Here is a 17,876-nt window from a genome sequence, read left to right on the forward strand (position 1 = left end):
TGTAGGATTTACATGAATTATGCTATGATTAAAGATTGGAAAACACAGTACAGAAAGATACTCAATAAAAATCTCAATCAAGCTGGGCGCCTGTGGCTCATGCCTCGTAATCCTACCTACTCAGGAGGCTGAGATGTGAGGATCATGGTTAAAGCTAGCTCCAGCAGGAAAGTCCTTGAGACTCTTATCTCCAATTAACCAACAGAAAACAGGAAATAGTGCTGTGGCTCAGGGGCAGAGTGCTAGCCTTGAGCTGAAGAGCTGAGGAATAGTGCCCAGGCCCAGAATTCAAGCCCCAGAACTGACAAAGAACAATTCCATCAAAATATCAGCTGGTCTTTTTTGGAAACCAAAAAAAAGCTAACTCCAAAATCCATTTGGAAACATGGCAATCTTGAAGATGGGTTTACCGTAGCAGACACAAAGACTTATTCTAAAGCATCATTAATTTATACAGTGTGATTTTGGCACAAGTTTTTATAAATGGAGTTATAAAAACAACAGGGTTTATCATATGAAGGCCAATGTTCTTTTTCATAGAGTAGATTCCATAGTTCCTAAAAAAATTGAATTGCAACTCTTTGGCCTCTGTTTACATAAAAATACATATATGCTTTATTTCCAAAGAGAAGTTTTGGAATTCTGATCTCAAGTTCCAAATTCTGATCTTGTGTTGGCATCTTATAGCAGAGTCTCTTCTATTCTGTGATTTTTCTCTAAATAGCACTAATTTAAGGAAGGTTTGAATAGATCTTTGCCTATAACTGTGATTCACGGCAGGGAGTTTTCTTTGAAGTCTAATGCATAATATTTATTCTTGCAGGAATTTCCATGCTTTTTATTGCTTAAATTGCTTCAAGACAGAATTTTAACATGTCAATGTCCAAAACTCAGTGTATTTCATCCACTACTTTATATACAAATTATTTCTTTTTCAAGTCATGACCATGATGGCTTGTCAGGAATTAAATGTAGATTCTCTCTATTAGTGTAGTGGTGTAATGGTAGTGAGTGGGTGAATAGGGGAGGCCATTTCATTTGATTAGCAGTGTTCTTAATGAAAACCAAAGTGGTTTGACAGGCTCATGTGCTTCCCATGAAAAGCATATTTAATTTCCAACTGCTAGTTTTATCAAGAATATTATTGTCCATTCACAGAACACAGCAAGAGTCTCTGTTAACAACATGCTTACTTATGAAGATATTGCTCGGTATTTGAGCTTACTGGAAGTGATCATCCTGCTCCCAACAGGAGAAATTGACAGCTCTGTGACCATGGTCATTTCTACCCAGATCGCGCCTCCTTCCCTGCTGATTAACGTAATTAATCTTAAAAATTGTTCTGTATTTTTTTCTGTAACTAAAAAAAATGCACCTCTGAAGCAATCCTAAGTGTATTAATTCTTTTAAGCGCCGTAGATAATTTTTATTTCTGAGATGATCTTTCCTTCTAAATGCTCACGTTAATCTAGAATAATTCCCTTTAAAAGAAAGCAACAGAAGTTTACTTTCCAATGAACCAAATGAAGGAAATCACCTGAAACGTGAGCTGCTCTTAAATTAAGTAAGAAATAAATTATGGAAGTTATTGAGATGTCAGTTTTGCAGAGGGCTTCTTAGTTTACAGGACCAGAATGGCTATAATTGGTGTAAGTGATTGCCCTTGTGTGAAGGGAAGGGTCGGTGGGATGCGATGTCCCAAACCACTGCCACCCCTTGTCATTTGTAGGTTATGATGTCACTCTTCTTAGGAAATTGACCAACGGTGACCAAGAGGGAAGTTTTCAAAGCTTAGCTTCTCCCAGGTGTCTGAGCAAGGGGGTTTTATAGGTTGTTAGGCATTTCTTCCCACTGTAGGACTTTCCTAATGGGGAGTACGTATTCTGGCACTCCTGTTGGGATGAGCAGACTTGAGCTAGCCTTCACCCTTATCCGGCAGAGCTTCTCCAGTCCTCCTCCACCCTGCATTCCTTTGCACTCTGAACTCCACTCACCAGTTTCCTTTTTGAGACTGTGACTGTTAGAAAAGGAATATTTAGGAAGATATAATGTAGCCTCATGACAAATGGCATCTAAGGCACAACATGCGCAAAAAGGTGTTATACTATTTTTCCTACTCAAATATATTTCTTTGAAACATCATAGTAATACTAATTACTATTAACTAAGAGCCTTATCATTATAGGGCAAGTAGACAAGAGAAGAAATTTTTTAAGGCAAGTGCCTAGACATGACAGATGTACATGGAAATTCACAATTTGTTCTCAGTGGGATTGTGATTTTTAGGTAAAGGATGATTATTAAAAATTACATATGATATTGATTATTCTGAGCACATGTTCATGAAATCTTACCATGGAAACAACAGGAGATCTTGTAACTATGTTTCATGAATGACTGATGAGTATAAGCAAGGAAGAATACTGTCCACAAACCAGTAAAGTGAGAAACAATAAAATGTAACTTATGGGTTTGTCTTTTTACTTAGTAAACAGCTGTAAATACAGCACTAGATTTCACCTACACAAGAATGCTTGCATTTTTAGATCCTAGTTTTCATCCCAGGAAGCTAAGTACAGAGATTGCATAGATAAATCAATATCTATCTCTACAGTATTGGAACAAAGCTATATGTCCAAGATGTTAATTCACAGCATGGGAGAATATTACCTCTTAATATTCACAATATTCCTAGCTTGGTCTTTAGAGGGAGTAATTGGGGAACTTCAAATAAATATTGTCATGTAAGTTTCACATATAGCATTGGGAATATAAAGCTGTCTGCTGGTTGCTTTGAAGGAGGTGAAGGAAGTCCCAATTTAGACACTATGGCCTGACCTACAAATATAAGTGCTTTTTTCTCCTGTACCTCCTGGTGTTTTGAGCTCTGTTGCATGGTAAAGAGAATTTTTCATAGGGAGTGCTAAAAGCTTGGTGCTTTTCATTTTTGTAAGGTTTAGAGTCTAAGAGAAGTTGTTTCTTAGAGTAAAAAATATTCTTTTCTTTTTCTGGGCAGGCAGCAGCTTCTTCCAATACCTCTATATACTCCATAGCTTGTGCGCCTCTGATGGGCTTCCCTCTCGTTCATTGACAACCTTTTGTTTATTGACTGCCTTAGCTGTTCTCAAGATGCACTATTTATTTCCTTTAATATTTGATTAGACGACTCTTGCTCTATTTTTCATTATTCTTTAATTTAAAAAACATATCTGATAGGTTATTTCCCCCAAAAAAATATTTATACCTTCTCTCAGGGGTAAATAATTTCAACATTTATTTTGAATCTAATTTTTACCCCAAGTAGTGTACTTGTGGCAGAGATGAGTGAAGTCACCTATATAAACATCCATGAGTGTGTTTAAAGTTTCATAACTCTTTGATTAAATTGAACCCCCAGCTTCTAGTCTTTTCACTATTATTGTAAGTTAATATGGCTGAAGGAATGGAGTGAACCATTCATGGATAGTGAATTACATTTCTATTAATGAAATTCAGTACGTGTGAGCAATGGTCCACTAAGATATCTGAAGATTCAATAAAAGAATAAAATAAAACACATTTATTTGGTCTTATCACACTGGATTTTTTCAGAGCTGCATGTGGAAAGTATTAGAAATGTATTGTTTTCTTTAATTAAGAATATAGTTTCACTTCTTGTCCTCCATCTCTCTTTCTCTCTTTTTTGCCGGTCGTGGGGCCTGAACTCTGGGCCTGGGCGCTGTCCCTCAGCTCTTCAGCTCAAGGCGAGCGCTCTACCACTTGAGTCACCGCACCACTTGCAGCTTTTTCTGCATATGTGGTGCTGAGGAATCGAACCCAGGGCCTCATGCATGCAAGGCAAGCGCTCTACCACGGAGCCACCTTCCCAGCCCCATCCCTCTTTTATCATATCCCTACATTCCACTGTTGGTATAAACAGGATGGCCAGCATTGCCTACCTGTTTTTTTTTTTTTTAATCTCTGATTGAAGTAGTCAAGTAAACTTGTGGTAGTCACTAAACTACGATGGGTTTTCTCTTTTGAAGCAGAAATTTGTATGTGCACATCATACTTTTGCAGAATTTATTAGAGCGATGTTACTTTTTGATATTGTTTCAAAAGCTTTAAGAAGTCCAAGAAGGCTGATACGTGATTAGAGATAGAACCCTTTCCTACCAAGTCTGAATTCTTGGGTTCAATATCTAATATAGAAAGAGACAGAGAGACAGCGTGGTAGAAAAGGGCTAATAAACACTGGAAGTAGATTCCTGGTAACCGGGGCGCGGGGACAGGGGCCGGCTGTGTGTACCTGAAGGATGGGGCTGGTGCTGAGGCCGAGAGGGGTGGCAACTTTCCTACTTCGTCCATTCTCCCAGCCCTAGATCTTCTTTGTGGAGCCATGTCAGAAGGAGTGGACTTGACTGATACATATACCAGGACACAGAGTTCAACAATACAGGTCAGATTGGCTTCCCAGTTGTCAGACGACAGAAGCAGCAGCGCTGAGCCACCACCTCTGTTGCCAGGAGCCATCTCCCCAGCCCAACAGCAAGGCGCCTGCAATTCTGTAAACCTGCAGTGGTCCAAGGAATAGAGGAGCAGCGGTCTGTGTAGGCAGCTTCTCCTGGTCGATCACAGACCTGCAGCGGATCCAGGTTATTCGCTCTCTAGGAGTCTATGATGTGGTGGAGTTGAAATGTGCACAGAATCGTGCAAATGGCCAAATCCAAAGAATATGCAGTCCACCAGTCATGGGAACCCCTGCCAGGAAATGTTCTTAATGGAGAAAGAGTAGGTGTGAGGCGGGCTACCCGGGAGCAGCTATCACAGGCTGAGGCACGGGCCCCGGAAACGTGAGTGCGTCTGCGTCCCGAGAGCGGGCACCCCTCCACGGGCTCCCCAGATTCTAGTGATTCTGCTGATGGACGAGCCACACCCTCGGAGAACCTTGTGCCCTCGTCCACTCCTGCGGACAAGCCCCCCAGCGTGCTTCCTTACTTCAATCGCCCTCCTTCAGCCCTTCCCCGGATGGGTCTGCCCTCACCCCCAATTCCACCCCCACCACCTCTCTCCCCAAGTTTTGGGGTTCCTCCTCCACCTCCTGGCATCCCCTACCAGCATCTCAGGCCCCCTCCTCCTCGATTACCGCCTCATCTTGCCGCACCTCCCCCTGGGGCCGCCCCACCTGCCCTGCTCCTCAATCCAGTCTTCTCCCCCACTCCAACCCCCAATGCTACTGTGGGGCCTCCACCTGAGATTTACATGAAGGCCTCCACACCCGATAACCACCATGGCAGCTGAGAGTCGGGGCCCCCGCCTTCCACAGTGAGTGAAGCGGGATCTGAAGAGATCATGAAACCGAACAGAGCAGTTTCTAGCAGTGCCATTTCCAAAGCTGTATCTGCAGCCAGTGCAGGGGATTGCAGGAGGTAATCGCGACACCGCTCACAGCCATTGCTGTTGTTTAACAGTCCCGGTCTCCAATGATGAGCATTGCCCAGTCCTCGTCTCCTGCTTAAAGTGCTGTTTAATGCATCATGGCCTCCAGGCCAAGTCCTCCAGTGTGGGTGCCAGGGGGAGCTCTTCCAGGAAAAGACATCGGGCCAGAGAGATCAGCAGAAGGCACCGGGATCTGCTTCGTAATGATGATCGGCATGATGATTATTGCCAAGAAAGGAACCCGGAGCATGAAAGACAGGAAAAGAGCAACATGTCCACTCCCCTGGTCCCCATAGAGAATGGTGTTTTGTCTGAGGAAACGAGTTTCTTCAGTTTTCAGCAGTGCGGTAGGAAGGTCGATGGAAAGACTTATTCCCAGAGGAAGTGGATCTTCCACGTCGGATCCAGGAGAGGGACTGGGTGTGCCAAAATAGCCCAGGGCCCTGCCCTCAGCCCTAGATTTGATGGGAACCAAGAGGGTCTGAACCTCTGCTAGTGTCCCATTTCTTTAACTCCTTGATCTTCCCACGGGAACCACGGGAACATTAACTACCTTTTGCAAAGCTACTGTTCTTGGTTTTGCCCTCTCACAGGTTGATGGTTTATTTTACTTTCCTCCCAGATTAAGCTGCTTAACCCTTTGACTCCGTGCAGCCCAAGCTCCTCAGTGTATTGTCCCTCTAAAATAGAGCAGTCCAGTAGGTTGCTTTCAGCTAGGAAGGCTGGCAGGCCAGTTACCACCCTCTGCGGTGATTGCCTCTTGCAATAACCAGTTCTTCAATGTTTCTTTCCCTAGAGTTCTTCCATGTTACAGGTAGGGCTCTTCCTCAAGAAGAAGTACCAGGAGGACTGGGGAAGGAGGCGGCTTGGGTGGGATGTGGCCTATTTCCATAGGCTCTTCTGTCTTCAGGTTTGATGGGAGCATGGGCTTGCATCTCCCAGGTACACACTTTTGCTTATTACCAGATAATCTGGCACTAGTACGCTGGTCAAGTCAAATGTGTTTTCTTTCCACCTTTTGACTATTGACTCCATACCTTCCACATTCTGCCTGGCAGTCCTTCCTACCTCTCATAAGGAAAGAGCAAGGAAGAAATGGAGCCCGGCTTGAGTGAATTCATCTCAGAGCTCTAAGGACCAGCAATCTGAAGGTCATTTTCTACACAGGCAAAAGGAATTGCTTGGTCCCATAACATGCAATTTGTGATGATGATGCTGGTGAAGGAGGTGTCAGGAGTAGGGTCCTGCAGTGCCCACATGGGGCATGACTTTTATATGTATCTGTTGGGCATATGACATCTAAGGTGAGGAGATGGGAGTGTGAGGCATAGGCCACTGGAGACCCTGCTGGCTCAGTGGGGAGAGACTGAAATGGACCGAACAACCCTTCCTCTGTTTCCAGCACATTCCTAATATGCCCCTCATTGAGAATTTGTTGTTGGGGGATTTAATTTTTTGAGTTCCAAGTATATTTTAGATATGAGACCCTTGTCTGTTGTATGGCTAGTGAAGATCTTCTCCCAGTCCGTGGGCTTTCTATTGATCTTGCTAGCTATGTCCTTTGCCATGCAGAAACTCTGCAACTTCATGCAATCCCATTTGTCCAACCTTTCTTTGATTTGTTGTGTTTTCGGGTCTCTATTAAGAAAATTTCGGCCTGAGCCAAAGAGACCTAGGGTTTCTCCCATTCCATCCTGTAATGTTTTCAGAGTGTCTGCTTTGACTCCAAGGTCTTTGATCCATTTGGAATAAATAAGTGGGCTAAAGACTTGAAGAGAAACTTCTCTGAAGAAGAAAGAAGGAAGGCCAATAGACACATGAAGAAATGCTCAACCTCCCTAGCCATAAAAGAAATGCAAATCAAAACAACATTGAGATACCACCTCACCCCAGTTAGAATGGCTATAATCAAGAACTCTAAAAACAACAGATGCTGGAGGGGATGTGGACAGAAGGGAACCTTACTTCATTGTTGGTGGGAGTGTAAACTTGTTTAACCACTTTGGAAAGCAGTATGGAGGTTCCTGAGACTTCACATAGAGTTCCCCTATGACCCAGCAATCCCACTTTTGGGCATTTACCCAAATGCTTACAAACAAGACCACACTAAAGCTACCAGCACAACTATGTTTATTGCAGCATTATTTACCATAGCTAAGATATGGAACCAACCCAGATGCCCCTCAGTAGATGAATGGATCAAGAAAATGTGGTATATATACACAATGGAATTCTATGCCTCCATCAGAAAGAATGACATTGCCCCATTTGTTAGGAAATGGAAAGGCTTGGAAAAAATTATATTAAGTGAAGTAAGCCAAGCCCAAAGAAACATAGTTCCCATGGTTTCCCTTATTTGCAATATCTAGTAAATGTATGAGTCAAGCAGAAAAGGTCAGATAATGTGATGTTAGGAAATGAACCCTTAGATATTTATTTAAATATTTTTTTCTTTCATGCATTTGTTTCTAACTCATTTATAAGATTATTTCTTTGTTGCTTTGTATGTCCCTCCCCCACAGTATAACCCCCGCTTTTACTATATTTGATGTCGGTATAATTTGTTGAGGAGATGGGGAAAAACAAATCGTTTAAGGATACAGGTGGACCTGTTGCAACTATGAGAAGTACAAGTTGTCATGTCGAAAACAAACTTTACAACTTTGGTGCGGGGGGGGGGGGGGGGGGGGGGGGGGCGGGCGGGGGGTTGGGGGGAGAGGATTGGGTGGGGGGGGAGGCTGGGAAGGGATGGGAAGGGTAAACAAAGGAGGAGGCTGCAATGCTTGATAAGAAATGTACTCATTATCTTGCCCATGTAATTGTAACCCCTCTGTACAGTATGTTCACAAAAAATAAAAATAAAAAAAAAAAACAAAAAACCTAATATGCCCCTCAGTCACTGAGGGAGATACCTCAGGGATGGAGAGTCACATTCCCATGGGGCAGAGGCTACAGGATTGGAGCTTGTTTCCCCTGTCCCCCCCCCCCCCCTCCTCTTCAGAGCAAGGCACCCGCCCAACTGGCCAAGTGTTAAGTGAGCTGCTTAGTGCTTATCTTCCAGAGCAGCTCCGGTGTCTTTTTAAAATGTAGAGAAAACCAAGTAAGGTGACAGTTTAAAGAAAACAGTATATAGAATATCAGAAAAAGGGTTTACCCTGAGAGTTATTTTCTCTCCATTTTTGTTTTGTTTTTACTCAAGGACCCAATTTTTAGTTTTATTTCCTGATAGCAAAAGGAAAAAGAAAAAAAAAACCCTAAAAAGGCCAAGTCCCTGTCTCCCTGTTGTCAGTGATTTGTTTGTCTTTCTGATAGGTTGAAAATCGTGTAATAAACTTGATGACGCTGTCAATCTTTTATATTGCATTGTATTTTTTTCCTTTTGTAACAAAATATATTTGAATAATAAGTGGGGTGTGAGCTGTTTTACAAAAATAACTGGAAGTCTTTTTTTTAGATATTTTAATACCAGTGTATGAATAAGCTTTGTTTTTAATTAAATACAAACCTAAATTTCATATGCTCATTTTGTTTAGTAGTTCATTATAGATGCATAGATGATTTAATAAGATAAACAATTTTACCTATGCTCACATAACATTGTATAATTTTTACTCGTGAAATAAACACAATTAAGTTCCTTTTATGCAAAAAGCACTGCAAAAACTCTTTGAATGCAGAAATGAATAAATGAGAGAAACTTTGCTTTCAGAGACTTAGTTGTTAATATTTTGAAAATACAAAATGTTACAAAAATTTGCATATATGCAGGTATTTGTCATAATTGTAGATGACATCGACCCATATGAGAAACCTTTTTTGCCACATTAGTCATGTTGTTAGCCATAAATGTGGATTATGTTAATTGACACTGAGATGTGCTATTTACTGGGTTCAAATCCATCTGCTAACAATTGATGTTTTTACCCTACACCTAGTATCTGTGGGTAACATAGGCAAAAGCATTTGTAGGTAGTCAAGAACATGGTATTATTCCACTAATATTTACATCCTATAAAACTGCAAGGGGGCTAAAACAATTGATGGAGGGATATGGAGACAGATATGTAATTTCCATAGAGGGCACATAAGCATGTGCACAAACTCTCTGATTGCATGTAAATGCTTCCATGTGTCCACAAGCTGATTATAGGGATAGAAATTAGACTACGGAACTGTTCTTTTCTGGGAATTCTCCACTCAGGTACACAAGAGTGCTGGCTTACAGCACAGTATATGAGGAAAGTTGGGATTCTATTCCTTCAGGAAGATTGGTGACAGATGCAGTGGGAGAAAAGAAGATGGATTCAATACAAATATTTCAAGAAAGTTGTCAGCTTTTGTTACTTTTGTTTAACGGCCTCAGGGGAATGGAGAAAATGCTAACAAAAAGAAAGCTGTAGAAATCAACACAAAACAAAGAAAGAGGATTCTGTAGCACCATCATCAAGCGCTCCTCTGCACAATTCCATTAATGAGAAAACCATGCTTAATTAGTAGTAGCTTAATGTAGTCTTCAAAAACTTCCTTGTGCTTAGATTTGGAATCTGTCAGTATTCAGATCTATTCTGTACAAGTCAAATAAAATAATAGAATAACTGAAATACCCAGAGAAGTATAAAAGATTTGGAAATAAGTTGACTATTAAGAAAGAAAATCCTGCTTCTGTTGAAACAATGGCGAACATGAATTAGCAAGTTAATACCTCAGTTTCTCTTCTAGTTTTTTTCAATTATTACAGAATGAGTTCTTATTTGGGTTGCTCTTTTTAACAGTAATAATATTTAGGCTTTATGCATGCTTGAATATGTATTTGTTAATTCAGTATTTTTCTTAAGCTAAGCTTTTTATAAATTTGAAACACCAACAACAAAAATTGACTTACTAATTGTAACCTTCTGTATGGAATTTTCACAATAAAAATTGATTTACTTGTTTCTTTTAATCTGAGAGGAATGCTCAGTGATAGATTGTTAGTCAGATAAATCAATTTCATATTTTCAGGACCCAAAGATACTTACACTTCTACTGGCTTGCATGCACTGGACTATGCAGCTTCATAATTATTTGATTGAAATAGAAAGTTGTATTTTGGAATACATAATTTTTGTCATAAAATACTAATTGAAGTGTGATATACAAAAAAAACACATGGCATTTGAAGAATTTCAGAAGTTAATCTTCATATATATGTATACACACATATATACAGATATGTATGTGTTAAGTATGATATATGCATATTATTACGAGAGTGTAGCAGCTCAGGTTTTTTTCCATTTAGAGCAGCAATTGGCTATTAGTGAGATTGTGATTCTTAGATAAAGGATAATCATGGTTAAAAAGTACATTAGATGTTTCATCATGAACTTTTCATATGTACATATAATTCATTTTGATCACGTTTTCTCACCCAACCTTATTTCCACCTTCCACTTCCCATAGCTCCCTAGTAGTCCCATTTTTATGGCATGTTTCTCTTCTTTTCTTTTGTTTTTCAGGTCTAGTTTCTGCACATGGGAAAAATGTGGTATGTATTTGTCTTTCTGAGTTGGCTTTATTTCACTTAACATGATGATCTCCAGTGCTACGTATTTTCCTACTAACTGCATAATTTCACTGTTTATGACTAAATAATGTTTGATCCATGAGAATGCTTAAAAATCTAATTTCAACCAGGTAGTAGTGCCTCATCCCTATAATCCTAGCTACTCAGAAGGCTGAGATCTGCAGATTGCAGTTCAAAGCCAGTCCAAGCAGGAAAGTTTATGAAACTCTTATTTTTAATTAACTGCCCCCAAAAAGCTAGAAGTGGAGCTGTGGCTCAAGTGCTAGAACACTAGCCTTAAGCACAGAAACTCATGGACAGTGCCCAGGCCTGAGTTAAAGACCCAGGAATAGCACCCACACAGGGAAAATGCTCAGAAGCCAATGTTTGCACTGTCTGTGTGTTGCTTAGAATGCCACTTCGTCTACTCTGAAAAACATAAGGAGTTTCAGCTACTTAATTAAAGTTTTTTTTTATTGTTGTATTGAAATGAAACTCTGGAAAAAAAATTAAATGTTTTCTAAAACAAAATGTACATTAGATGTGACACGTCAATCTCTTCACACTGTGAATAAACAAAATAGGAGAATTTAACCAATGATATAGAACATGAAAAATTTCCAAATAATACTAGCAGTTCTCTGAAGAAGTCTACTATATAATTTAATCATACGGCATGGAAATAAAAGATTCTACAACATTGATTTTCCTGCTTCTAGGCCTAGAACTACATATAATTAATTCACTGTTTTGACACCATTCAGTAACTCTATTTTGGGGACGTTTATCAGGGCTTGAAATTACTTCAAAATGCAATATATATTTAAATATAATCTTAAAACATAGTTTATGAGAACTATTCATTCACTCTTCTAGTAAAAGACAGCTATCTTAGAGTTTAACAAAATCAATACCAGTTGAAAAGGGGAAAGAGGGCAGATGAATGGACAAAGAAAAGGCAGTGAACAAAGCCATGGTGTTCAAGGTAGAGGTTAGAAAGGGAACCAGGAAAATTGAAGGGCATGGGGCATTGAGGAGAGCTGGGAGGAGAATGGTGAAAATGGTGATAATAATCAAGAAGCACTGTATTCACAAATGGATTCATGTGGAATCGAAACTCTGCAGCCACATGAAGAGAAGAATGTTAATTTGCTTGATACATGAGAGACTGATTTGAAAATGTACATTTGGTTTTTGTCACCAGAGACTCGATAGGCAAAATGAAATGTAATTCAATGTATTTGTTACAGTTAAATTTGAAACAGATGTTAACAGGAGGAAGTGTTCACCAAGAAGGAAGTAGTAGTAAGTAACATTGTGGTCTTTTATCCATTTGTTTGATAAGCATATATTCAAGCTAAATGCATCATTTTAAACACATACATGCATACATAATGCATTGACTTTGTGTTACAAAGCTGTCAAAGTACACTCTTCAAGTAACTGGATATTAACACAAATTGAAACATCAGTTCTGTACAAGAAACAAGGGCATTTGTTGAAAATAAGCATTTGAAAGTTTTCTGAAATAAATCCTCCAGAGTAAAAATAATTATCCATACCTGTTCACATTATTCCTTTTAGACTAAGGCATTTCTAGATGAAAATTCAGAAAACACAAAGATATATATAGATAGATACAAACATATAAATCAGTCACAATAAGAAATCTATAAGTAATAATAAAATACAGCTAATAGAATAATATATTCTTGTGAGTTATTTAAAACTTACAAATTATTTTGTAAATTTCTATGCAATATTTTTAGGCATAGATAACTAAAATTTAGTTAAGTAGAGAAACCACTGTTTTGCCAGTTAAGAAAAGTCTCTTTTGCCTTCCCAGCTCCTTATGTCCATCTCTTCTACCTGCCCAGAAGTTGCATAATTCATTTTCCACATCGCATATACTGAGTATCATGACCACATTTGTTCATCCTTCCTCTCTCCATTTCTGCATCCCTTTTAGCCCCTCCTAAAATGACTCCCCCAAAGGCAAAAACAACAACAAAAAAAACAAAACAATTTACATTGCTTAGAAGTACATGTGATAAATGGACAGGCCATTTTCTTCATTATGCCACCATTCCAAACATGGTTTTATCTCTTAGACTGTTCATCCTTGAGATGACTCCAGGTTTAATTGATGTCCATGTCCACAAAAATAATATCTAGTGTCATAAAAGGCATAAGCAAAAATTCCTGACACTTTGAAATGTTTTAAAAGAAATATTTATTTTGCCTTAAATTCTAGTTCGTTTATTTAGTCAATACGTACTTGTTCAATATTGACTTTGTGTTTTCATTGTAGATGTTTTGGGTCACTCCACACATTCAGAATCATTTCAATTGTCAATTTTCTTCATTATAAAATGAACATCTGTTCTTACTGCTTATAATAAATAGTCATTATGAAATCCTTTACTCGAAATCTGGTCAGTGCTTGTTTTCTTCATTCCCTGGCATAAACTTAGTATAAAATAGTTCTTTATTGCACTATTTTAATAATATGTATTATGTAATAACACATAGAGAATGGTTTTATATCAGAGAGAAACATTTTGTGCTCACAATAGTTTTACAAGTGATTTACGGTACTTAGTTGAAGATATTAGACCTGAAGGAAACAAAGTCAGGATTGCATTCATGAATTCTTCTCAAATATTTAGAGTAAAACAATATATGAAGAAATAAATACTATCTTTCTCTTCAATTGATTAAGACTTATTTCAAAGTCATAAACAGAATGGTAAAAAAACAAATAGAAAAGCACAGAAGAAAGATTCATAGAATCAAGATACCAGGATTTGGTGTATAAGGGTTTTGATATGCAGGTGAGTAGGCACTATTGCAAATACAAAAAAAAAAAAGGTAATGATTACATTTTGTTGTCAATGGAAATAACAACAATGCTATTCATTCTCAATGGGCTTTGTCATTATATGAGGAATTCTGGGTATTTTATTTTTGTAAACATCCACCATGCACTTAATAAGTCCTAGCTGCTCACTATTGTTTTCTACCTTCCACTAACTTGATTTATGATTCCACCCTGTCTCAGATACTCCACACACTTCCTATCTGGTAGAAATTCCACATGCGTCTAATCTACAGCATTGAGATCTCTTAGCCCATCATTTATATTACTTCCAGAAAACATTTTATTCAGTGCTGTATAAGGTGGATTAATGTCCAGCCAAAGATGCCTTTATCCTAATACTTGGAAATTGCAAATATGCAATACTATATCATATGAGATGAGGATGTAAGTTTGAAGATGTAATTGAATTCACCTGGTCAGCTGATCTTAAGGTGAGAAGTTCTTTCTGTATCATGGGTAGGCAATAAAAATCACGAGTGTTCTGAAAAGTAGAAGAGGCAGGCTTTATATTCACTGTGGAAGGACAGCTGGAGGGCTTTTGCAACCATGATTAGCTTGGAATTAGAAAGAAAGGAGAATCCAGTCATTCAGTGTAACCTGGGAAAGGTAAGGAACTAAATCTCCTAAGCTTCTAGAAGGAATAGTCCTAGATACTCCTTTTCTACTTTTGACCTTCAGAACTGCACAACAATAATAAAGGTAACCTTTACTGATTCATACTACCATGTTTAGGGTAATTTGTTGCAGCAGTGTTGGAAATTCCAGAGAAATTCAACCCTAAATGTCCTACCCCAATTAAAATCTTGTAGTAACTCCTCATTAGACAGGAGGTGGATAACAGGTTTAATGCATAGATGCTTAACAACAGGATCTCTGGGATAAAAATAACATTTGTAGCATTTGTTAATTCTGTGGTTTCATTTCTCCATCTACAGCCAATGTCAAGCTACCATCCTGTATGAACTGTAGCTGGAGCTGGAAAGAAATGTAACGAATCACTATTTACTTTTGACTCTACAGGAAAGACATTGATATACACTCCCCCCCAAAGAAGGAAATTACTAGAAATGTCAACAGCAATGTTAGTCTTAATTTATTTTCTTATTATTTACTTGCATACCTTAAGTGATAAAAAATACCTTAAACAACTCTTTAGGCTATTTTAGTAAACAACTGTTTAGGAAACAACTGGCAACAATTTAAATTGTACATCAGGGAGTAAGTGAACAGATAAGTTGCCAGATGTATGGTATACTCAACAAGACAATGAGAGAAAATTTTTTTCTGCATATGTGAAAATGAATCTCAAAATAAGTTTGCTAACTAAAAGAAACCAAAAGTGGATAACATACTCAACACAAAGTTCCAATGAGTAAAAGTTTATGACTAAAGAAAGGTTTTACAAGCCTGCTTAAACAAAATTCTGGATAAATTTCACTCCACTGATAAAGCTTTTAAGACCATCCTTAATGCAAACTTTCTCTCGGCCTCCAATTGTAGTCTGGGCCATTTTCTAATCTCTCATGCTCTTTGCATAAGCTAGGTTTTCTTTCCCTTGAAATATTTCCCTTTTATCTATCTTTTGGAATTCCACTGATTATTCCTAATTCAGCATAAGTAATATTTCCTTTGTGAAGTCTTCCCGTAATCAATTTGCCTCCTACACTTACTCAAAATTTGAAAAAGCATAGAGATAACAGATGGGTTTTTGTGCTGCCAAAAGACCTTTTAGGTTCTTTTGTTGTAAAAAGAATAGTGTTTATTTCTTCTGCTAGTTGAACTGTAGGAAGGGCAAAAAGTTCTCTTTGTTTTGTGTTTTCTTTCTTAGTAGGTCCAACATCAAGTATAAGCAGAGGCCCATACAAGGTACTAGAAATTATTTGTGGAAACAAAACAGAAAGTGCCAAACTCATACCCTTAATATGCAAGCAAGCTACCACAAAACAAAGATTCTCAGCACGTGAGACTGGGGCACTCATCAGACCAAGGCCAAATTCCAGTGGGAGAAAATGAAAAGATTAAGAATGAATGTAGTAATTTGGTAAATGTGTGAAGGTTAAGGCCACAGAGACTGCTCCATTTTTTTTTCCTTTGGTGCCAATATTGTTCTAATAATTCAGCTGTCTCAGGGAAAACCCTCATACTCCCTGTGATATCGAATAGTAACCACCTTACTGAGAATTAAATATTGACAGAGACAAAATCCTGTCTTACATTCCTTGAATAAGCATCATTTAAAATGAAATAGGAAAGAATAGGAAACAAAAAATTGACCTTTTATAATTACCGATTTAACCAATCCTGCTGATATGGAAATGTTGATATGAAATACTAAGGTAAGATTAGAAAAAAAGAATGAAATAACTGAAGCTAAAAATATCCAATTCACAAAAGTGATATAACCATGGCAATTCAAGTACCAGAGTAAAACCTAGGAAACAAGAGGGAAGATTTCATTAGAATATCTTTGTGGGATTGCTTAATTTAAATAGTTAGATGCATGCAAAAAGACAAAGAAAGAAATGGAAGGAAGGAAGGAAGGAAGCAAGGAAGGAAGGAAGGAAGGAAGGAAAGAGGGAAGGAGAAAAGAAAGTTTATTGTGAGTAGGAAATGAAGGAGGAAAAAGGGAAAATAACTTAGGACACTTGCACTAATTAGTAAGAGAGTATATTGACCATTTTCCTTTGTTAAAAAAAAGCAAAAGAAACAAAACAAAACAAAAAAACCCCACCCAAATCCTAAAGAACACATTGAAAAACATCAGTTTTGAAAACACTGCTAATCTTGTAAAATGTAAGCCTTTATCGTTTACTGAGCATCACATTTGGCTTATATCAATTTCTGTCAGTAAATATAGAGAAGATTCATTTTATCATTCACTGTACAGTGTTGTTCTATTGTCAGCATACTCTTAAGCTTTCACAGATATAACTATTATCCAACTGTGATGAAAGACTTCAATATGGGACTTCAAGGAAAATGGATAGATTTTTGAGAGCATCATGTTAAGTGCAATAAGCCAAATATTTGTCTTGAGAAGGGCAGCTATTATGTATTCTCTCTCATATGTGGGGCTCTAGCCCTTAAAAATTGATGACAGGGATGTGAACCAGATTCTTTTTGGGAGTAGGTACAAGCTGAGTGCAAGGCAATGGGAAATGGTATGGCAGAGGTGAACTTGGTCAAGTACACTATACATATGTATGAAAATATAACAGTGAACAATATTGAAAGTGATTTAAGAAAAGGAGGAGGAGCCTAAGGGAGATAGAGAGATTACTTTTAAATTACATATGCATATATGGAAATGGCACAATGAAACCCCTTTGTACAATGAATATGAGCAAATTTAAAACTAAATAATTGACATTTTTAATATTTTGACTTTCATCAATCTGTAAGAACGGTTTTACTCTGCCTCTAATCTCTAATGTTTTTGATTGTGTACTATTACTCTGGGTCAAACCCACCACTGAGGATTGCATCTACCTATGTGGTATTTGTTTTCACCATTTCCTGAGTTATCAGATCATGCTGCAAAGACAGACGTAGTATTAATTGTATAACAGAAAATCAACATAATTTATTTGGGAGATTTTTTTGGGTCAATGTTCTTCTTTCAGGCACCCAAAAGTCGGATTTACCAGTTAAAACAACCAATTAATTCCATTTGCCTTCTCTCCAAGCACAATTTCCGGTCAAGTGTGGTAAGCAAACCCTCCCTTCCTTCGCACTTTGTAGGATAACAGGATTTCTCAATACTTCTCTCTATTTCTTTTACCCTTAATTGTTTCTGTACAAACTTCCCTAGTATCACTTTTATAACAATAAAAGAGGTTTATTAGCATATGTTAATTATGCAAAGTGGATTTCATGATGACATTTTCACACATTTATGTAAATTACTTTGATCCTCGTTGCCTGTCCTCCCACTGAGTTGTGCTGCTCCTAGAGTGATTGTGTTATATCAAGAACAAAGCCATGTGTTTGTTTTTCTGTTCTGTAATGTGCTATCTTTGTTCAGGTACATAA

The 17,876-nt window shown here is 38.0% G+C and overlaps 1 pseudogene; it reads left to right on the forward strand.

Moving 5' to 3' along the window:
- Positions 1–4,378: 4,378 nt before the first annotated feature.
- LOC122105846 lies at positions 4,379–5,914 on the forward strand (annotated as a pseudogene).
- The last annotated feature ends 11,962 nt before the right edge of the window (positions 5,915–17,876 follow it).

This window comes from Dipodomys spectabilis, unplaced genomic scaffold (assembly GCF_019054845.1).
Source record: "Dipodomys spectabilis isolate Male_0828 unplaced genomic scaffold, ASM1905484v1 ptg000034l, whole genome shotgun sequence".
Taxonomy (NCBI): domain Eukaryota; kingdom Metazoa; phylum Chordata; class Mammalia; order Rodentia; family Heteromyidae; genus Dipodomys; species Dipodomys spectabilis.